Source organism: Macrobrachium nipponense, chromosome 44, assembly GCF_015104395.2.
Source record: "Macrobrachium nipponense isolate FS-2020 chromosome 44, ASM1510439v2, whole genome shotgun sequence".
Classification (NCBI taxonomy): Eukaryota; Metazoa; Arthropoda; class Malacostraca; order Decapoda; family Palaemonidae; genus Macrobrachium; species Macrobrachium nipponense.
Genome location: NC_087221.1, coordinates 17,964,563 through 17,988,808, shown reverse-complemented (window position 1 = coordinate 17,988,808; position 24,246 = coordinate 17,964,563). Strand labels below are relative to the sequence as shown.

At 37.8% G+C, this 24,246-nt stretch overlaps 1 pseudogene; it reads right to left on the bottom strand.

Annotated features, from left to right (window-relative positions):
* Window positions 1–15,571: 15,571 nt before the first annotated feature.
* LOC135204059 (mucin-2-like) overlaps window positions 15,572–24,246 on the bottom strand; it is a 203,661-nt pseudogene continuing 194,986 nt past the window's right edge.

Sequence of the window (24,246 nt, the reverse complement as noted above, 5' to 3'; positions counted from 1 at the left end):
CAACTTCGTGCTCTTCGAAGCTACGAACTTCCTGAGCACTTCCCCCAGGATTTTGAACGGGGGAAAGGCGTATGCGTCCACACCCGACCAATCCATGAGAAACGCGTCTATTGCAAAGGCTCTCGGATCTTTCTACTAGAGAGCAAAAGATCTCTACTTTTCTTTTGGAGAGGAACGTCGCAAACAGTCTATGTAGAGGTCTCCCCCACAGGGACCAAAGACTTCGACACACTTCTTCGTGAAGAGTCCATTCTGTGGGAAGGACCTGATTTCTCCTGCTCAGTCTGTCCGCTCTCACATTCTTGATCCCTTGAACAAACCTTGTGAGGAGAGTTATGCCTCTTTCTTTCGTCCAGGTTAACAGGGTCTTGTCAAACTGATAGAGGGAGAAAGAGTGCGTGCCTCTTGCTTGCGTATGTAAGCCAGAGCCGTGTGTTGTCTGAGTTTATCTGTATCACCCCGTCTCTGACTATCTCTTCGAAGAACTTTAAGGCTAGGTGTATGGCCACAAGTTCCTTGCAATTGATGTGCCAGGACACCTGTTCCTTTGTCCAGGTGCCTGACACCTCCCTTGCTCCTAGCGTCGCTCCCCATCCCGACTCCGAAGCGTCGGTAAACAACACTTGGTCTGGGTTCTGCAGAGCAAGCGATACGCCTTCGTTCTTTTGAAGCTGAGGGATCCACCACTTCAGATGATCTTTTACTTCTTGTGGAAGTTGGAAGATGTCCGAGAGTTGACCCGTCTTCCAACTCCACACCTCTTTGAGGAAAAACAAAAATGAAGAGGGCGAAGGTGAAGTCTCCCTAGCGAGAAGAACTTTTCACCAATGAGGACAGGGTCCCTAAAAGGCTCAGGTAATCCCTCGCTGAGCTGTTCTTCTCTAAGAAGCTCGAGATTCTCGACAAACCTCGAGCGATTCTTCTCGCGAAGGATATACCGAAAAACCCGAGAATCCATCTGAATCCCCAGATAGACCAAGTTCTGGCTGGGGATCAGTTGTGACTTCTCGAGGTTGACGAGCAACCCTAGCGAATCTATCATGTTCCTTGTTACTTCTAAGTCCTCCAAGCACTGACTCTGTTCGACTTGGCCCTGATCAGCCAGTCGTCCAAGTAGAGGGAGATGTTTATCCCCTCTAGGTGAAGCATCTTGCTACATTCGCCATTCAGGTTGGTGAATACTTGTGGGGCTGTAGACAGACCGAAGCACAGAGCCCTGAACTGAAAGATCTTGTCTCCTATCACAAAGCGAAGATATTTCTTTGACAAATGGTGAATGGGAACGTGGAAATATGCGTCTTGCAGGTCCAGAGAGACCATCCAATCTCCTGGACGAAGCGCCGACATTACAGAGGCGGACGTTTCCATACGAAAATTCTTTTTCTGTACGAAGCGATTCAGAGCGCTTACGTCCAGAACTGGCCTCCACCCCCCCGATGCCTTTAACGGTACTAGAAAAAGGCGATTGTAAAATCCCGGGGAGTGTGGATCCTGCACAAGTTCGATGGCCTCTTTTTCCCACATTTGCTCCACCATTTGAAGGAGAGTCTTTCTCATTAACGGGTCTCTGTACCTCGCTGACAGTTCCCGAGGCGTAGATGTTAGGGGCGGGCTGTCTCGAAGGGGATTACATATCCCTCTTCAGGACCGACACTGACCAAAGGTCGGCTCCCTTTTTGCCCATACTCCTGCAAAGTTCAGGAGTTTGGCGCCCACTGGTGCTTGGAGGAGCAACAAGTCACTTTGATTTCTTGAAGGGCCTAAATGAAGACCTTCCTCTCTTTTCAGAGCTCTTCTTTCTGGCAGGGGGACGAGCCGCTGCACCTCCACGAAAGGGCTGCTGAGTAGGACGAGATTCCTTCTTAACCGTCGACACTACCGGTCGTCCTTTCTTGGACGTTTGCGTTAGTAGGTCTTGTGTCGCCTTCTCAGTTAGCGAGCGAGATATATCCTTCACTAACTGAGAAGGAAACAGATGATCTGATAGAGGGGCGAACAGTAAGGCAGTCCTCTGGCTCGGAGAAACCCCTTTCGATAATAGGGATCCATACACTGATCTCTTTTTCAGGAGACCAGCACCAAAAAGGGAAGCCACTTCACACCCGAAACCGTCCTGTACTGCCTTGTCCATGCAGGACAGGACGCTATGGGAGAATTTATTCTGGGTTTTTCAGAAACTCCGGATCCTTAGATTTGTTGGCCAGAACTCCGAGTGACCAATCCAGAAAAATTGAACACCTGAAAGTGACAAAAAGTCCCTTTAGAAAGTGGTTCAACTCTGAAGTGCTCCACGTCGCTCTGACCGATCCTAAGGAGTGACGTCTAGAGGCCTCCACTAAATTGGAAAAGTCGGCATCTGCAGAGGCAGGTAAAGAAAGACCCATAGTCTCTCCTGTCCCATACCAAATACCTCTCTTCCCGTGCAATCTGGAAGGAGGCATGCAGAATACCGTCTTTCCTAACTCCTTCTTCTTGTCCATCCAAGAATCTAAAGAATGGAGTGCCTTCTTCATTGATATCGCAGGCCTCATTTTAAAAAGGCCGACGATTTAGCCGTAGCTGAGCTCGAAAAGAGCGAACGAGGAGAAAGGAGGAGCCGCAGGACTAGAGAATCTCCAAACTCTTGAAGTAGTAATGAGGCCAAGACTTTATAACTAGAAAGTCCCTCATTAGCAGGAGGTTCGTCGTCAGACAACTCGTCTAACCCTCGATCAGACGAAGGAGAGAAAGTTCACGTTTGGAGGGAGAGTCCTTCCAGGACCTCCTATGTTCTGAAGGAGAGGAGTCCTATTTGGCGAAGAGTCTAACCTCCAGGAACGAGTCCCCGACTCTTGCCTCCTGGCTCTTGACTCTTGGCTCTTGACTCTTGCCTCCTGACTCCTGCCTCCTGGCTCCTGACTCCTGCCTCCTGACTCCTGACTCCTGCCTCCTGACTCCGGACTCCTGCCTCCTGACTCCGGACTCCTGGCTCCTGCCTCCTGACTCCTGCCTCTTGGCTCCTGCCTCCTGCCTCTTGCCTCCTGGCTCTTGCCTCCTGGCTCTTGCCTCTTGCTGATGCCTCTACACTCTTGGCTCTGGGCTCCTGCCTCCTGGTTGACTCCTCACTCCTGGCTCTTGGCTCCTGCCTCCTGGGTGACTCCTCACTCCTGGCCGGTGCCAGACGTCTGATTGTTTCATCCAGGTTCGTACCGGAAACCTCACCTCGAGTAGGAGTATCGATCCTGGAGGTAGATACTCCATACGTCTGGAGGATCTTTTAATAGGAAGGGAAGTGTCTTTCCTTCTAGGAGGCTCCTTTGACAGGACTCCTACAAACGACGAAATCTGTTCCTGCATCGCCATCATGAACCTCTTTGTAGCCTCCTCTTTATCCTCTTCGGGAGGAGGGGAAGGAGGAGGGGAGGAGTCCATAGCCCTCCACCTCCTGCCTCCTTCTCACTCTGGTTGAAAGAATGGTCTCTTTCTTGCCGTCCTTTTCAGCTCCCGATGGAGACTCCTCAGGAAGTTTTCAGGGCTCGAGTCAATAGTCGGAGCCTCCAACTCCTCTTGAGAGGCCGAGATCGATCTTGAATCTCTCCAATCACGTCTCGGTGATGAAGATCCCGACGACGAGAAACACTCACGTAGGACGCTTTTACAATTAGCGGTCCTTGGCAGTCTGGGGTGTCACAGAAACCGCCGAAGGGACACCTGATGGCGGTGATTCTCCACAACCTCCTTTCGGCTTTCGACATTCCTTCTCCTCTGGGCATGTGAGCTTGGAAGAGGTCTAGACCTAGGAGCGTTGCTGAGCCGACCAGATGCCCCCTCCACTACACTGGGGACACTCATATCACTGTCCACTGAAAAATCACTAGCCTTACTTGTATGGCAGCCATTTTGTTTTCCATCAACTTGAAGGCTGCTTTTAGATCCGCAAGTTCTTTTGCTGGATCTACAGGTTCTGCAATAGGAGAAGGGGCTGCAATGGAAGGAGAAGTAGCAATACTTACCCTTGGGGAAGATCCCAAGCTTGGAATTAGTTCAGATCTAGAACTACTTAAACTTCTATGAGAAGCCTTCCTCACTCTTTCTCTTTCTAACTTTTTTTAAATAATTAGTTAGATTCTTCCATTCGCTTCTCACTCAAGTTTTTTCTCACATTCCTTACAAGTATTAGTAAAAGAACATTCATACTCCCTGCACCTCTTGCATACCGTGTGAGGGTCTACCGAAGCTTTCGGCAACCTCACCTTACAGCCTACATTACACAAACGTCTCACAACCATACCAGAGTCAGACATATTTAAAGAAAATTCCAAAATCAAGTCCACAAAACAGTCCACAAAAGCGTATGCCAATCCAACAATCCAGATACGTCACCAAAAGTCGGTCAAGAAGATCAATTGCGTGGTGAAAAAAGAAAAAACCAATCGAGAGGAACCAACAACAATGTGATGGTCCGGGCAGACAGAAGAATTCTGATTAGAAAACGGGGATGGTTCCTAGTCCTGCCACCCAGGCAGGGCGGTAGATCACCTGACCTACCTGTAGCGTGTGCCGCGAAATTTGAAATTCTGTCGGAGACGACGGAGTCTATAGCTAAGTATATATCTGGCAGGGAAGTTGAATGTATAAAAACAGTTTTTTTCCCTTTCCCAAAGATATACTCTACTACTAAAAACAAGATGAGAAGTTTCTCCTTGAAGATGTAATGAGCAGCACAAAAATTTATCAACAGCAAATTAACCCTCTTACGCCGAGAAGGAAATGTTGACAGCAAAAGTGCAATGGAAATGTTGACAGCAAAAAATGCATGTAAACATTTTGGTTGCCCTGGTCAGGCTACTGGGTGGCGGGGTTTACTGATATGTCTGGCAGTTCGAAACACCCTCAGAAGCAACTTAAAGCCCAAACAGACTCAGTGCTGACTCGGTTATGGATGAGAGAAGGTGTATGTCATACCGCTCCATCGCCCCTTCTGTTCCTACTTTTTGTCTATTTTTGGAGTGCTGTAACAGTGATACCAACTGCTAATATGGGGCGAAAGAAGCATATTGATGAAGAAAAAACTCGTGCCTTGACACTCCTTGAGCAAGGAGTGTCAGTAATTCATGAGGCACGAGATATTGGGACTTTAAGAAATGCCATTTACGTCCTGAAGAATGCTTATGTGGGACTCCAGCCAGGAGAGGTACCGAAGAGGAAACCTGGCCTGGGGGGATCAGGAGGACTTCCCCACATACAGACAAGCTCTTGAAACGTGTAAAGTTATGAATGATCCATCAATTACAGCTGCTGCCTTAAGGAAAAAGATGCTGAAAATTTTGCTGTTCATACAATCCAACACTGCCTTCAGAAGAACCTTGGCCTTCCTTGCCACCATGCTGCTAAGAAACCCATGTTGATGACGATATGAAGAAGAAATGCAAAGCTTTTTGCAAAAAATATTGTGCCTGACAAGTGAGCAGTGGAGATGGGTCATGTTTTCTGATGAATCGACCTTCAGACTTCAGTGGAGATGGGTCATGTTTTCTGATGAATCGACCTTCAGACTTGTCAGAGCTACGTCCAAAGTTATTCGTCGTCCTAAGACTGTGTTGTGGTACCACCCAAAATTTACCGTGAAAACTGTTAAACATCCCTCCAGTGTCATGGTGTGGGGAGCATATAATGGGGCAGGTGGTTGTGATGAAGTCCATTCCATGCATAAAAATGAAACTGTGAACAAATATATACAAGTTTTTGCATTTTTTTTTTTTGGTCTATTGTAGTAAACCCTAGAAATCCCATATTGTATTACCTTTTCCACTATTTGTCAACATTTCCTTTGCGGCCACTGTACAATACTCACCTTTAGATAGATATTCACCTCCTCATGAATTGTAAACTGCTTTGCAATCAGAAACTAAGTCTGGAGTATATCTGGCTATCCTAAAAGTGTCTGCAAACTGCAGGCGTAAGGATAGCTGAAAATTTGATGTTGAGTATAAATGAAAATGAAAACCAAGAAAAACTAAAGAACAAATTTTGCAAATAAGATTATAAAGCTCAAAATGATTATCAAAAAGAAAAAAAAAAGTATTTACTACCCATTAAAAAACCACAAGATGTTTCTATACACATTACAAAGAGGAGAACATACCCAGGTGTAGCTATTTTATGACCAAGTGAACTCTACTCACCTTCAAATCTATTTTAAGTGAATTTACAACTGCTTCAAATGTCTCTGGAACTAGGATGTATTTTTCTACCCTAAAAGAGTACTGTAGACCTAACAAATCATTTCCTATTGCCAAAAAACAGTGTTACCTGATGTCTTACTTCTATAGAGACACCCTCTTTCAGATGGGCATTTTAATTGGTCATTATGGGCGATGGCTTCATACAGCAAATACTGCATTATTTCTATTGGCTAAAAATCTTTGTTATTTATTATTATAGTTGATAAGGGGATTGTTAATCCACTACCTAATAGCAACATTATTGCTGGTCTTGAAAATAAGATGGTGCAGTATGCACATGTTGCATCTATCTATGCCAAATTGCTTCACCTACTACACAAAGAAATGGTTAAAAGAATGAATGAGATCTGGAAGACATCTTGAAGTAACTCAAGTAAAACTGAAACATTAATGGCCAATCTCATACCACATCTTCGCTGCAAACTCCACTGCATAATCAATACAAAAGATGTAATGATTCTGAACATCTGACAATGCCTGGTAGTTGATTTAAATCCTAAACCTTTTTATAATGGTCCTAGAGAAATATACTGTGTTATCCAATGCTGGCATAAATTGACATGGCAGTACAGGCAGTCCCCGAGTTACGACGGGGGTTCCGTTCTTGAGACGCGTTGTAACCCGAAAATCGTTGTAAGCCGGAACATCATCTAAAATCCTAAGAAAACCTTACTTTTAATGCTTTGGGTGCATTCAAAACTATGTAAACTGCATTCTTATTGCATTTTTCATCCAAAAAACCTTCAAATATTGATTATTTAGCATTTTTGGTGTCATATTTATTGTGCCAGATCAGCGTTGTAGGCGTCGTAACCCTGGAACATGCGTCGTAAGCCCGGAAATAATTTCTGATGAATATAATTGAAAAGCGCCTTAACCTCGGAACGTCGTAAGCCGAACCCGTCGTAACCCGGGGACTGCCTGTATTTGCAATGCTTTGTGTGTGTGTATATATATATATATATATATATATATATATATATATATATATATATATATATATATATATATATATATAATATATATATATATATTTATATTTTATATATTATATATATATTATATATATATATATATAGATATATATATATTATATTATATATTATATATATATATATAATATACTATATATATATATATATATATGTATCATATATATATATATATATAATATATATCAATATATATATATGATATATATATATATATTATATATATATATATAATATATATATATATATATATATATATATATATATATATATATATATATATCATATTAATATAAATATTAAAAATATATAGATATATATAAATATATATATATAGTATTATAATATTATATATATATATATATATATATATATATATATATATATATAGTAATATAAATATATTATATAATATATATAATATATATATATATATATATATATATATACTATAATATAATAATATATAATATATAAATATATATATATATATTTAATATAATATATATATATTATAATATATATATATATCGATAGTTATGTAATTGTATTCAAGTTGCATACTTCAGATATTTGCTCCACCATTTTTGAAATACTCTCCTCATGTCTGAATGTTGTTTCCTTTCTTGCAAAATTACTAAGAGCAGCCGTTTCCTTTTTTTAAATGATGGTAATCTATGGTCTAAAGCAATGTCAGATGTCTTCTGTGGCATCTTCCATGAGCTCCACTACTGCCTTCTGCACCTGTCTTTCTAGCATATGCAGGCTATCAATCACTGTTTTTTGCTCCTGGGGAAGAATAATTGCTTTTCAGTCAGAAGTAGCTTTTTCTAGGTAATTTTAACCTCAAGAGAAATATTTCACAAGGCATTCCACCTTGGGAACATTTTCTTAGAAAAACAACCCCAGGCCAATAATTCATTGATATCTTTCAACAGCAACCAATCTGCCAGCTCTTTACAGATGACCACTGTTTGCAAGTGTGTCCACACTGGGGACAGTCAGGCATAAATTACAGATGGCTTCAATCATATTGTGAAAGAGGGTCCAATTATCACCTTCATAATTAAATCCCACTGAAGACATCACCTCAGCAATTATGTTCCTCATGCTTGATCTCATTTCCAAATACAGGCAGTCCCCGGGTTACGACGGGGGTTCCGTTCTTGAGACGCATCGTAAGCCGAAAATCGTTGTAAGCTGGAACATCATCAAAAATACTATGAAAACTTTGTAAACTGCATTCTTATTGCATTTTTCATAAAAAAAAACTTCAAATATTGATTATTTTGCATTTTTGGTGTCATATTTCTTCTGCCAGATCAGTGTTGTAGGCGTCGTAACCCTGGAAATAATTTCTGATGAATATAATTGAAAAGCGCCTTAACCTCGGAATGTCGTAAGCTGAACCCGTCATAACCCGGGGACTGCCTGTACCTGAAACAAGATATAAATAAAACACAGTACTGACATGCAGAGCTCTAAAGCCTCATTTACAAGAGTCAAGTAGAGAGGCATGTCAAATGTACAAGAAACTTGTTTCAAGTAACTTGATGTCTGTAAACATTACACTTGACCAATATGTTGTGCAAAAGTCAAGTAAGAAGCAAGTTGACAGTCAAGCTGAAGAGCAGGTCAAGTGAATAGACACGAAGTCTCTTTTGAGGCAAGTTGCTTCCCCTTCATTCACCACTGGCAAGCTACTTGCTATCTACTTGACCTGCATGAACATGCACTTAACAACCCTTATCATCTTTCATTCCAGCTCAGTTGCAGGACAGATACTGTGCCGAATACAGGAATTTTATTTGACTCATTGGCCATTGCTTTGTTTTACATATTCAGAAATGCCTGCAAAGTTGACTGAAGATGTACTAACATACAAATTTGTTCTATTGTATGTGGAGCATGAGTATTTGTGGAACATGCATACTGAGATACCGTATATCGAAACAAGGCAGCACAACAGACTGCTCTTACTGACATATTCAAGAAAATGCGCTGATTATTTTTACATTAAAACTCCATAACTTTAGTAAATCATGAAAAAAGTAAATATTTTCACTCAATTTACAGAAATTACTATAATTATTTTTTGTCTTTTCAATTCTAAAAAGCAAATTTTTATTTTCTTAAGAAAAAATTTTACAGTAAGTGTTTATAGTACACATTTCAAATAAAGTCATTCTGATTTTTGGAAAGAGGACAAACCTATTTTTGTAATAAAGGAACATTCTCATTTTTTAATAGAACAATTACATAGTTCATTGAAAGCAGTTTGATAATTGTGTATAAGGCTGAGACAGTCCTAAGAATTGGCCATCCACATATGTACGTGTATGTGCTCTTGCTTATACGTGTACATTCCACTTTATGCATATACATTATATATCGTGGAATTGAAACTACTATATTAATTAAAAGCTACTCTATTTCCAACAGATGCCGGTAGAAAACTATTTGCAATAAGAAATTGAAGTGAAGGCCCATGCCCTGTCATTGTCTCAAAATATAAGAATTTGATGTGTACGCCTATGCCCTGTCATTGCCTCAAAATATAAGAATTTGATGTATAGGCCTAAGCCCTGTCATTGCCTCTAAATATAAGATTTTGATGTACCTATAGGCCTATGCCCTGTTATTGCCTAAAAATGTACAAAATTGACGAGTAGGCTTATGCTCTGTCATTACCTTAAAATGTAAGAAATTGACAAGTAGGTACTTCACAACTCCGGAAAGTCAAATCTATGGTGTCATATGATTCATGCATGAAACTCAACATTACAGAACGGAGTCAAATCCGTACTGGTAATCATTTGGACTGTTAACTAGTATGACGTCATTCCCTTTTCGAGAGCTACCATGTAGCCTATACCTAGCTGCAAAGCTGGCTGGACTCTGCTAGGTATACCTGGTAGCTCTAGTATAATGGTTTAAAGTTACCTTGATTTTACCTTCATTCTGATTAAGGTATACCTATGTAATCCTTATACTAGTAATATCATGCACCAGGCTTAAGACCAGGTGCCCTATGTTAGGTTAGATGAGGTTGCTTTGGACATTGCGAACGATACGAACGTTTGAAACGTTCAAAGTAAATCACCCAACTAGCTCACAACATTGGAAATATAGGTATTTTAAAATCCAAAATGCTAAAACGGTTTCAAGTGAAACTTTACCAACACACGACCTTTGAAGTCAGGTTAAGTGAGCGTAGCAGAATATATTTTATCTTGATGACAATGTTTTCGTGTTCTCAGAAAAAAGCTGTAAAAGTTCAGTCAGACGTTCAGATAGGGTGGGGATTAGTTGTAATAGTAAGCAAGGAATGTTTAACTATGGAACGGCTCCTTTTTTTGTTCTCGTTGCCCTTCAGGTAGGTAATCAAGAAAACAGAAGAATGTAAAAGGTATCAAATTTGGAGAGAAGAATAAAACCAAATTGAAATAATACAGGGAGACCAGTAAAAACAGCGACCGTTCTTAATGTTGATGATTACGTCGAGGTGTTACCATGAGACAGGAGACAAGAACACCATATTATGCAGATGTTCCACTGGGAAAATGAAGCACCAAGTACACAACCAGTGTTTCATTTTCCTAGCTGTAGTGCATATGCACATACATGTCACATAGACCACTTCAGTTTTAAGCCCTGATAATTACAAGTGCATCAGAGGCTTGTAACCAGCGGTACTATACTACCTACCTTGCAAAGAAACAGCAGAAATAATATTTGAAGAGGCAATAACGTAGAAACAAGTAAAATAAAGCTCATCTATTATTGTTCTCTCTCTCTCTCTCTCTCTCTCTCTCTCTCTCTCTCTCTCTCTCTCTCCACAAGTTTGATTGTGGTCACGCAACTACGAGTGTTGGTGCAATATTCTGCTTTCTGCAGATATTTCCATTATCAGTTACCTTCTCTTCACTCAATATACAAGTGTGAAATGTGCTTTCTCAAAGTGCAAATTTATAAAAAACATAAAATGTTGGTTAGATTGGCAAAAATTTTACAAAACGTTACTCAAGTACCTTTTTTTCTGATTGTGTGTATATGACATCTCAGGTCTGGAATCTTGGATAGCCCATGACTAAGTATTATTATATTCCTTTATTCAAAATTATTAATATGCCAAAAACAATTCACTTGTCATTTGGACGGTATAATTTTTGTTTTATTCAAAATTCTGTCTTAGCTTACTTGAAAATTATCACTCAAAACAAATTGTGTTTTATAAGTTATTTCAATTCATACACTCACAAAGGGACCAGTTTGTTAGTTTTGCATTCTTACGATCGGAAACAAATTTAGCATTCCAAGTTTTTAGCTTTTTTTGAAAAAAACAAAAATCTAAAAACCAAAATGACATTTTTCGATTTTGGGCAATGCAAGTCGATGGTTCTACCTTTGGTGCAAAATAGTGTGGTGTTGGCTCAAGTAGTAACTCAGTATTTCTTGTCTATCAAATAACAGCAAAATTGCCATTTTCATTGCAAAACTATATGTAATGAAAAATTTGTCAAAACACCACGGGTATAACATTGGAGCTTTGGATGTCAAAGTGGACTTTTTCCAAGCTGATTAGGCCTTACATGGGAGTGTTAGGCGACTAATCACAAATTATTATAAAACAATATATTGATACTTACGGCGTAAAACTTCAGCTACTAGTGGCAGTTTCCTCCCATTATTTTGCGCAAATGCTACTTACCTGCGTCTCCTACTCTGTGACTCGCCTCCTCTAATCCTAAACAAAAGCTTGTAGATTTAGTTCTGAAGGTTAAAATGGACCTATCATACAAACTGGTTGTGATTTAGTTATTTTGGAATGTTATATCGACTTCAAAACTGTAATTTGTTTGCAGTACAGAAACATTATAATGTGCAAAATTGGCCAAATCACCCAGGCAAAATCTTTTTGTATTTTTTGCAGCAACTGGCCTTTCTTTCAAGATTGGGTGTAATGCAGCATTTTGGATTGTTCATTTTGATACCGTATGACGATAACAATGATGGAAAATACCTAGCCTAACTAATATATAACAATTATTTACTTTATTTACCTGCTCTTGTTGTATTGTTCGCTTAAGTCAGCTCACAACCTTAATAAACAAAAGGATTTAAGATCCCACCTGACAAACCATAATCGAGAGCGTTCACAAACTTCCATGATCACCGCAAATTCTTGACTATCTCCCATCACGGCATTACGGTTTGTTTTTTCCAACTACCGTCTACCAGCCTTGGTCTACCGTATGCCTTACGACGTCACAACAACAACAATAATTGACCAATTCCAAACATGAGAGGGCCATGGATATACAAATACGCACTAAAATCAACAGCATAATTTGTCTGTATTTCTTAAGTGCATAACACCTACGCCATCTTCATTTACCCGTTTAATGAATGTAACATAATGATAATCATTAAATCTATAAAACTACATATTAAACTGAATTACCTGTCCCCTATTCAGGTAAATTAGACTTACAACTGACAGGTAACAACATAACAATATCAGTCAGTAATAGAGAGCTGTATTTCAAGCCTGTATAAATTCAGTTAAAACCTAAGGGATGAAGTCCAACAGTTTTTTCCTTAAAACTGACTATAATGAGATTTTTGTCATAAATATTATGGGAAACTTCATTACACTTTACTTTTGGTACTACAGTACAAATAATTCGATTTACCGTTGGATTTTTTTCTTTCTTTCTAATAATCAACACATTAATGTGTATTTTAGTCAAGAACATCTTTATGAAACTGTACTACATTATACATTGTACATACCTCTGACCCAGTACAGCAAAAACATTGATGAAGTCTTACATTTAGCCTCAAGACATTTTTATTGAAATTGTCTATAACGAGGTTTTGGTCAAGAATGTAATTAAGAAACTGCATTACGTTCTACTTTTGAAGAAATACAGTTAAATCACCACAGGGGATTTGATAAGTGCCGAGATGTCGAATAACAGCGTACCGACAGTTCAAATATTGCCAAAACACCATATCTTGAACAGTTCTAGGGTAGGAAATATTTTTCCTTCAGTTTGTTTAAAAGTAATGCAAATTTTGCCCTGAGCACATGAGGATATGGCCTTGGTGATGTTGGAGAGCAACTAGCCAATATTACCTCATAAAATGGAATATAGAATTTAGGCCCAAAAACCAAGCACTTGGACCTATAAGGTCATTCAGTGCTGAAAGGGAAATTGGCAGTACGAGGATGGATGGATCTATGATATTTGGGGCTAAAGCCCAGGCACTGGGGCCAAGAAGGCCATTCAGCGCCGTAATAAAGGTTAAATAAGTTGAATTATGGTAAATGAATTAATGAATCAGTGAAAGAAATTATTCATAAAATTAGATGTGACTAATAAATATATTAAAAATATGAATTTTAATGAATGGAGTAATATATATTAAAAATAGTTTAATGTCTTTAAAAATCTGTATATATATAAAAAATGATCTAAATGTTATTAAAAATTTCTATACACTTTAAAAAAAGGAGAAGAGAGCAGAAATGTCTGCTTCATCTCCCAAGATATTTGAGAAGGATTTACCCTGGAAATATCTTTCCCTTTGGTTAAAATATCTGGGGCAAACCATCAGAATGTGCTCCACTGTTAGTATCTCGTCACAGTAAGCACACACTGGTGGGCTGCTTCCTTCTAAAATAAACTGATGGGCTAAAAAAGTGTGCCCAATCCTTAACCTCGTTAAAATTACCTCTGCTCGTCTGTCAAAGCTGGAATGACGAAGGCCACGGCTGTATATTTTTCCTAATTCTTCTATACTTATTGGCAAGAGAGGAGAAGTCCACCTTTCTTGCCATTTACTTAATATATAAGACCTAATAGGACTTTTTAGGTCTATATGAGGCGCTTTCCTGAAGGTTGTTTCTGGGAAAGCGCTAGCAGCTTTTGCTTCCCTGTCTGCAGTCTCGTTTCCGTGAATTCCCACGTGAGAAGGAACCCAACAGAAGGAGACTGACTTACGCAGACAATATATACGAAAAAGCGACTCCTGAAGTTTTTGGATTAATGGATGAAAGCTATTAAATCTTTTGATAGCTTCTAAAGTGCTTTTAGAATCCGAGTATATGACAAAATTAGTGTCACTACTTTGAAGAACTAAATCTAGGGCAGAGACTACGGCTGTTAATTCGGCAGTAAATATTGATGCAGTCAGGTAATATAGCTGTATATGCTGTATCACCAAGGATAACAGCACACCCAACACCACTATAAGACTTTGATCCATCTGTATAAATCTTCGCGCCGAAAAACGTCGAAAAACCTCCAAAAAACAAATCTTCACATAATTGGCATACGAGGGTTTGAAAGGTGTAACAGGAAGGAAACCTTACAATTGCAAGAATAAGAATGAATGTGAATGGTGGTACAATAAAGGAATGTATGAGATTGCGGCTAAGGGCCGAAAGGGCACTGCAAAGAAGCTCAAGTAATGCCTACAATACACAGCATGAGGTGCACTGGTGGCATTATTCCTCATGGAGGAAACAACTCCATGAGGGATGTCCAGTGTATGTTTACAATGCACTTCTAGCACGATGTAAAATATGGCCTCTACTACTGAAGGCATTGAGAACTAATCTTTCCGCCAAGAGGAAATGCCAATTAACATGCCTGGATGGTGCATGTGGTGTTCAGGGCTTTGAAAAGTTTCTACAGCATTAGCAAAGCGGTTTTCAAACTTTAACTTCTCACCTGTTCGCTTTGATGCTTTCCTACTTAGCTCTTCTTCTTCTTTAACTTTACTACATAGGTCTTTTACACATTTCCTTTATTTAAAACTAAACCCTTGCACCATTATGTCTGGTAAAAATATTGTATTTTAGCAGAACGGGAAATCCGCTTACGAAAAATAACAAAGAATGAAATCCATGAACAAAAGTACTTCAAAAAGGTAGCATAGCTATAGTCCATTGCAAAAATAACAAATTAAAATATTTTTATTTTCCTAACATACAAACCCACATCATCACATGACATTAGACTCTTAGGTAAGCATGTACAGGACAAGTATGTATGAGAAAACTAGCTTTGAAAAACACCACTAGCTACTTAAGGCCTATTCTGACCGTTGCTGTACCACCAACTGTGAATTAGCCTGAGTGTCACTGTGCTATACATTCTCAGCAGGCTCCACATAACTTCTCAATCCATAACTGATTTTATTACAGTATGAGTTTGAAAGTTTCACGTACTGTACTTAAAACACACCATTTGTTACACCTAGTGGCAACGAGTATGGATATACAGTAAAGTATTTTCTTACAATTATTGGCAATAACTAAAATATAGAAGAAATGAGAATCAATTTATTTATAAATTATTTAATTAATTTACAATAATTTACAACCATACACACTGTTAGATGAGATTGTTTCTGAGCATTAATACAAGTAGTATTTTTTTACATTCTTATTTAAGACATATTCCTTTTTTAACTTTATACAAATGTACTGACAAGTTGGGGTTCATTTTGGTCAACATCAGGTGGGTTATTAAAAACACATCCCACAAAATATTTAGAGTACCTGAAGACTTAAATTCCTGAAACATCAACACGGTATACACAACCCCTTAGTCACGGGATGCTCCTTAGCTGCAAAAAAAATTAAGCCTACTGAGCATTTTTTCCCAAGACTATAGGATGTGAACAGCACAGCTAACTGTATTGGAAATTTTCCCCTCAATATTAAGAATAATGATACAAGTCAATATACTTAACAACATGAATTGTACATTACAAGCATTAATATAATGTCATCACTGATTACTACCAATGCAAATTGAATAGAAAAAAAAACTACAGCACTGAAAAATTCCACAGTTTTCCAACCCTGGCCTCCGTACTCTAGACTTGTTCGGTTCAAGCAAATATTTGTCAATTCCACCGGTCCTTTACAATACATAACAGTGGGAACAAGACAGGTAGAAGAGACAATGACTGAACATCACTGTACCAACATTTGTGAGCCTTGGACAGATTTCATTACACCTTTTAACTTATAAACAAGGTGCAGTTTAGGTGTGCTCTATCTTCACCAAATGTAATACAGGTGTCACTTGTATAAGATTCTGCATCAGGTTTGGAAACTCTACTCAAGGAAACTTTCCTTTTAATCCTGCAACAACACCATTGATGCACAAAATAGAGACAACGTAATAGTTTGTAATATCTACACATCTCCAAGTGGTTCATTATCTTGTGCATTTCTGAACACAAGTGGTGAAACAGGAGTGTACCTGTAATGTAAAATATCTCAATGTTCTTAGCCATTACAAGTCATGATTTATACTTTTCAGTTTTGTTGTCAAATATATTAGGTATTTACTCTTTTTAATTACAGTACATAAAATACGCTAACAAGTAAAAGACCATATAAAATGAGATCAGAACTTGAAAAATAGTCACTATAACAACAGATTAGCATAAGATTTTTTTTCTTTTTTTACAAATATTGCGGAAGTATGTGTATCATCTTGGAATTTACACATGGGGCAAAAAACTTGCATTGTAAAAATACTTTCAACTGCTTGGGTCATGAATTGTTGGGGAATCAAACTGCCTACTACAAATGACAGATAATACAGCTTTGTCAAGAATTTAGTTGGTCTCTTTAACTAGCACTGTTGATTGTAGGAGCCAGCCTAAATTTGATTATTCTAAATCCTTTCATCCCAAAAGCCACCAAAAAATATTCCATCACAAAACGGACAAAGATGACATTGCCATCAGCTCATGGAATATTTTGTGGAAACATCAGCAGCAGCAGCAGCAGCAGCAGACCAAACAGCATTATGCATTTCAGAGTAAGAAGCAAGCAGAAGGTAAGAATAAAAAACACATAGTACTATGTAAGTCAAAAAAACGCCTTATGGAATTCAATCAAAATAAAGAGGCAAATATTGAACAGCAAAAGCTCTGTAAGCTCTCACACATCAGCATCCATCAAGGTCTGTGATGTCCACTGATATATTAACGACTGTGCAATCGATTATATTACTAAACATAAATTATATCAAAATACCTGAGGGGTTGATACCAACAATTACAAAGCTGCAGTTATGAAGACAACTAATTTTTAACACAACCTATGAAGAATTACACTAAATGAATCATTACAGTGAAACAAATCACCAATATCATAGACTTTGTAGAACCACCGGAAACAAACCGACACATCGATAAATAAAAAATAACAGTATCTTAAATCATTACACACTTCAGAGATCTAGATATGGAAATAATCAAAACATCAATCTATCCTATTTCCAAAGGAAATAAATAAGGGAACTACAGTACAACAGGTTAATATCATATGCAGCTCTGATACTTCATTACTAACAACATTGCTAAGAAAGTGAAAGATTAAAGCAATACCATCCATTTCTTCAACACACTGATGGGCAAGTTTCCCTCTCCTGTCTCCTAATACAAGCTTTACTTACCAACAGAATAAAAATAAAATAAAAAAGGAGATTGAGAAAGGAGGATTATGGCTGGCTCCTGAAACATGATTGTAACCTATTGATTCATTTCCAACTGAACTTCATCTAAACTGTTAACTCTGGATGGACTAAAGGTAGCACTAGATAGGAACATTAAAAACATTCTTCTTGAAATATCAAACACCAAAGCAATTCCTTTTTTTTATTTTTTTTCTAAATACTGTATTGACAAGTATCTAAACATCTTTACTTCCCATCTAATGGTTTAAACAGCCATTCCCTGCAAAACCACATACAATATAATGAAAAGAGAGCACTAATATTTTTTTGGATTTTTTTATTTCTATCTATAACTTCTATAAATGCCTGCCATACCAATTGTCTCTATGTACACTTGTTAGATTAGAGGAGGCAAATCTGAGTTCAAGCTGGAGCCATCAATAATCAAGCCATAGGCATTCAATGTGCTTTCTGTTGCACACTCATGCCTGGATTCAAAGAGAATGAGAAATAAACATTTCTATTTTAGAGAGCACCATCTTATTACTCTCAAGCTTGCTCATGTTTTGCCACTCAAAATGTACAACGTATTTCTCAACACTTGATTGTTCTTAACTTGAAGACTAAGTTTCAGGATAAAGGAACTTGCTCTCAGGGAAAAGGGATCCAAGAAGACCAATATCTCAAGGTTATAAAGCACAAGATCATATGACGAGGAAGAAGTGTCAAAAGAGTTCTACGTGGTAGATAATACTGCAGACAGCAACACTGCTTCCCACCTTTAAGCTCAACTTTGTATTTTTGTGGCCTAAAAGACGCTGGTTTGTATCCACATTACTAAACAAATCTGCAACAATACAAAGGCTGATCTTAAAGCTACTAAGCATGCTACATTTGTACCATGTCTATAAATCTTGATTAGTGTGGGTATTAAGAAAAAATGTGTTATGTGTATATAGTTACTCTACTAGTTCAAAATGATTGTTCACAAAAAACTAAGACAATTCTTTCAAATGAAGTGTAACTAAAACTTCTATCTGAATCTAGTATGCTTGATCATTTTCAACACAATTTTCAACCCTGTAAAAATCAAAACAGAGAAAATAACTAAAGTTAAAAGTCATTTGTCAAAACATAGACCAATCAAGAAAGGGTACTACTATCAATGTTCCATACACACAAAATAAAGAAAGAAGACATATGGATACACCTTGCCATGTTGGGTGACCTTTCATGAGAAGTAGCAAAGAAATGAGACAAAAGATGCCTTATGGAGGTAGAAAAACCTGGGATATTAGCCCAGATATAACTGATACAAAGTTAAACAACCAAGACAGTTTAAGTCAGAAAATAACATTTAAATATACAATCTTTCAGCAAATTTCATTTGGTCTAATATACTAAACTGGTTACTCATTCAATAAGGGAGTTATTTAGCTTTGAAATTAAAAATAAATCAATAACACTTTTAACCATTTAATGAGACAGGAAGGATCACAAAATATATACTTTTAAAAATGCCCACTTACATAACTAATGAAAAGAAGTTATTGGTTCTTGACTGATAAACCAGCCTGATAAACACCTATAGGATCAAATGTAAAGGATATAGACAATCTGAAAAATATATGTCCAGGATCTCCTTTTTTTCCACTTTTTAAGTCTAAATGCATACATATAAATATCTACATTCAAGAAAAAATCTTTAAAGTAATAAAAATCTTTGCTTACTAAACCTACACTAATTACATAGGTGATAGTGCTTCCATGAAAGGTTTTAAAAAAAATAATAAAAAAGCATATCTATATTTATAAATATATAACAAGACTTGATTACCACTTCCCTAACTCGTTTACCTAGTAAAATCTTCATGAAAATGCAGACAAAGCATGCTAGACAACCAGGGGCCAAAGGTTAATTTCAAACAACAAATGTTTCAAATTGTTACTGTAAGTCATCCTCATTATTTAGCCTTTTACCCAATGCCACTAACTCGCCATACATATAACATATGGATAAGCACTGAGTTGCTCATTAATAATGCAAATAAAGAAGCTTGAGATTCTATACCTAGCACAGAACAACAATGCCTTACTTCTTTTTTAACACAACCATACCTAGCATATTTTACTATCTTGGTATCAATTAGGTTAACCTTTAAAAGTTTTTCCAAGATTAAACTATGGACAAGCACAGAACGCCATATGAAAATGCTAGGTCTAAGATGATAATATATCATCTCTTACAAACTTTTTTGGAGATATTTGCTTGTTTTGAAACCAGCCATACTACCTTTAGACAAAATCAGTCAGTAAATCAAGTTGCTATACATAGAAATGCCTCTTTATTTTAAACTGCCTTCATAATCTGACAAATTAAAGCAAAGCATATCCATATAAAAAATAATGAATTTCATGAATTTTAACCAAAACAGTAAAGAATATCTTGTTGAAAGCTAAATATTTTTAAAATATCAAGCATTATGCCTCCACATGAGGTTAGGTCAAGTTTCTATCGATGTAAGGAAAAACAAAGAAAACCGAATGATCCGCAATGTGAAATTAAAAGAAGTCCAGCATACAAAGCCATCCATCCATTTGGTCCCTGAGCCAACACCACTAACAGGTAAAGAAAGGTTAATCTTTATTGCTCATTAGTCATAAAATTGCTCACCCAAGAAATTAGCCTTTAAATAAGGATAACAACACAAGTTAGGAAGCGCCCTAATTCAGCTAAGCCCCTACATTCAAAGGTTACCATACTTCACTTACGCGTTATTCCACAACACTTTCCTTCAGACGTGCCTAATTCTATCTGCACTTGACGCCTGCAGCTCAATTTGCACTACCTGAATGTCTTCAATAGCATTAATGAAGAGACTGCTGCAGGCATCAAAGCCCTCACCAGAAAAAAATAACATACAACTATATCTGTCTAGTATATATTCCTGACCACATCAACTTTACAAATCTACTTTAATTTACATTGAAAAACTGTTACAGATCATGAACTTGACTGAGCTCTTGTTCTGATGCCTACAAAAGACCTTCACTAAATTTTACATACCACTTATTGGAATGATCATACAGAATTAAGTTTTTACATCTGCTATCCACACTTTTTATTGTGTCAAAATAAACTAAGGCAATGGCAAGTAAAAAAATTTTTTTAACACCAAACCACTTCTAATTTGCACATTTGCAAGAAATTCATGCCTTACCTCAAATGAGAGAGAGAGAGAGAGAGAGAGAGAGAGAGAGAGAGAGAGAGAGAGAGAGAGAGAGAGAGAGAGAGAGAGAGAGAGAGTTGACTGGACCAGTCAAAATCATTGCCCTTGATAGAATTACGGAATTGCCCAATGGGATTTTTTCTCGAAAAGAAAAATTTAAATGAGAGAGAGAGAGAGAGAGAGAGAGAGAGAGAGAGAGAGAGAGAGAGAGAGAGAGAGAGAGAGAGAGAGAATTATGAGGTTAACCCAGACTAGTGAATCAAAATTCCTGCTTCTGATGCAATTGGGCGTTGGGATTTCTTCTTTAATGAGAAAAATCTGGGAATGAAAAATTTAAATATGTTAAATATGAGAGAGAGAGAGAGAGAGAGAGAGAGAGAGAGAGAGAGAGAGAGAGAGAGAGAGAGAGAGAGAGAGAGAGACTTGCCTCTGCTTGGTTTACTTCATGACTGACAAGGAACAGAGGAAAAGTATGTCTGCAACAACATACCAGGCAGTTTAAAATAAACTACAGAATTAGCTAAAGTACTTTAAAATCCTTTTTACACCAAAGGTGACTTTAGAATGATGTGACTGAGAACAAGAGATACTACCTTCCATATTTATTATTTTAAAAGCTACTTGTTCATAAAGAGATTAATATCATTGATGCAAAACGTGGATATGAATCTGTGCAAACAGAAGGATGAAATGACATACACAAGTGCATGTACATGTACACAAGACTGTAACAATGGTGGAGTCTGTAGAAGCAATAGATGTCTGTACTCGAGTTTACGACACATAAGTAATCATACCTATCCATGTGTAAAATTGTACTTGACTTTTGGAGATACCCTTTTAAACATTTATTACCACTTGGAGAAAGTACTTGATAATATAGACATCTAAAAAATTATAAAGTCTCTGGAGTTTTAGAATTACAGCACGATACTATACATTCTTTCATGCAACACTACAAATATCATTTACGAAATACTGTACAGACAACATTGCAATACCGTACACACATACATACATTATATATTTATTGTATATATAATGTGCATACACTGTACTTAACATACATACTGTACATATATACATATGTATATACAGCATATATAGTACTTCAAAATATGTATATAAATACTGTATATAAAAATTTATATATATACAATATACACAAGTGTAAGAGAGAGAGAGAGAGAGAGAGAGAGAGAGAGAGAGAGAGAGAGAGAGAGAGAGAGAGAGAGAGAGAGAGAGAGAGAGAGAATGCATCTATAAAGGTATACTGTAGAAATGAAATAAAAAAAAGGTGTAGGGGGGATGGCAGTGTGTATGAAAAGTGAGACATTTATACAGAACGAAAAAAAGAATTAATATATTAACAAAGACTAGAATTTATTCCACTGTGTGGCACAAAGAGCCAACAGGACTTGAAAACCTAACTTTCCAAGAGTGTATCATAATGAGTGTCAGGGCAAAGCACCAACACGTGAGCTGCACAATGAGGCTGGACTCTGCCCCCGTCATGTGTCCCCACTTCCCCAGCCTGGTTGCCAGAGCTCACCAGAGTACAAAACATCACAGATAATATAAAAAAAGTCTCTTCAGCATGCACTTGTATCACACAAGAGACGAAAGTTAAGCGTATAGGAGGGCCTGCTTTTGTAACTGCACTATTGCCTCTGTTCATCTCTGTTTTTGTCATGCTTCACTAGTGCACACTAACGAAGAGATACTATCACACTTGAACAGATATTGTCAAACAATATCACTTCACTCTGGAGCAACACTTGATTAATCATAACAAATTATTTCATCAACATTACAGTAAAGCCAAAGTACAAATGGCTTTTCAGTCATCAAGTACTACACACAACAACGATGGGCTTTTTGTGCCACTACTGTACAGTGGTCTATCTTGGGCCACAAGTGGGGCATCACCGGGTGCCAAAACCTGAGCATTTGTTGTGGCCACAGAAGGTATTACATCCCCAATGTCTGTGACTCCAGCCACTGTAACATTGGATCCACCACTAGATACAGCAAGAGACTCGGTTGACACGTCAACCTGTGATACTCGCACGGCTCCTCCACTATTAGGCGGCCAGACTTTTACATAATTATTATTATTTGTGTGGCATACCGACCTATTACTCCAAAACGGTAGGGCAACAGTGGCCACTTGAGGCAGGGGCGGGGCTGGAGCAGGTCCCTCCTGGAACCCTCCTGTTCCCCCAGGTGAGAGACTTATTGGCAGGGCTGAGGAGGGCTGACCCCCCGCCCCGGGAGGTCAGGAGGGTTCCTTCTCCTGTTGCAGTACATACGTAGATCTTGCACCAGTTACCCCACTCTGACCCGAGCCTAATAATTTTAAAGAAAGTCCTCCACCTCCAGCACCTACAGTCCCTGCAGTGCTCTTGCCCTGCACTTGCAGACGATTTAAAACCTGAAAATACATTACGATTAAGGCCGAGAGGAAAATCAAATATATAGCACAGCAGCTTGTCACTAATAGCCAACACTGACATTTATCAATATATCAACAATTACTAACCACAAGCAATAATTAAAGTAGCATAAATAATTTACATGACAAAAGATCAACTCTAATTTTTACTTTTCCAAAGTATACAAACCAGGGCCTTTTATGTAGGAGTATTCAGATTCCATTCCAGCTCAAACTTAAGAATACTCTTCCATAAAAGCAATGGCTTACATTATCTGGAGCAAAAAAGCCTAACAATCCAAATTTTAGGAGCACATTTCACGCAAAAATGAAAACAACTGGGATTTTCCAAAATAACAATAATTTTCTGACATCTCAATTCCTAAAATTACTTTTGATTGTATAGTTTTCAGCAAAAACTTCCTGGTAAATTTCATCAAAGAAAAACCCCAGTAATTTCTATATTCAACTGTATTTCATAAGAAAATAACAATTTGTTGGAAATTATATTTTTCCTAACTATACAAACCTGAGGTCCTTTAACAATAGGAAGGTACTTAGCAGCAGCTGAACCGGTCGTAAGCTTCGAACAAGGGGGTTCGGTAGTTAACTACTTGTCCGGCAGTTGGCGGTCAGCTCGACTGCGAGGAGAGGAGTCACTTTGCTTTAGGCCCAGGAAATGCAGAGTGAGGGGTGGCATGATGTGGGACTATATGTAAAGGACCTCAGGTTTGTATAGCTAGGAAAAATACAATTTCCGACAAATTGTTATTTGTTCCGATACGTATACAAACCCTCGGTCCTTTAACAATAGGATGACTCACTTCTTGGTGGGTGGAATCTGAGTCTTATGAACAGACTGGTGTTCCTCCT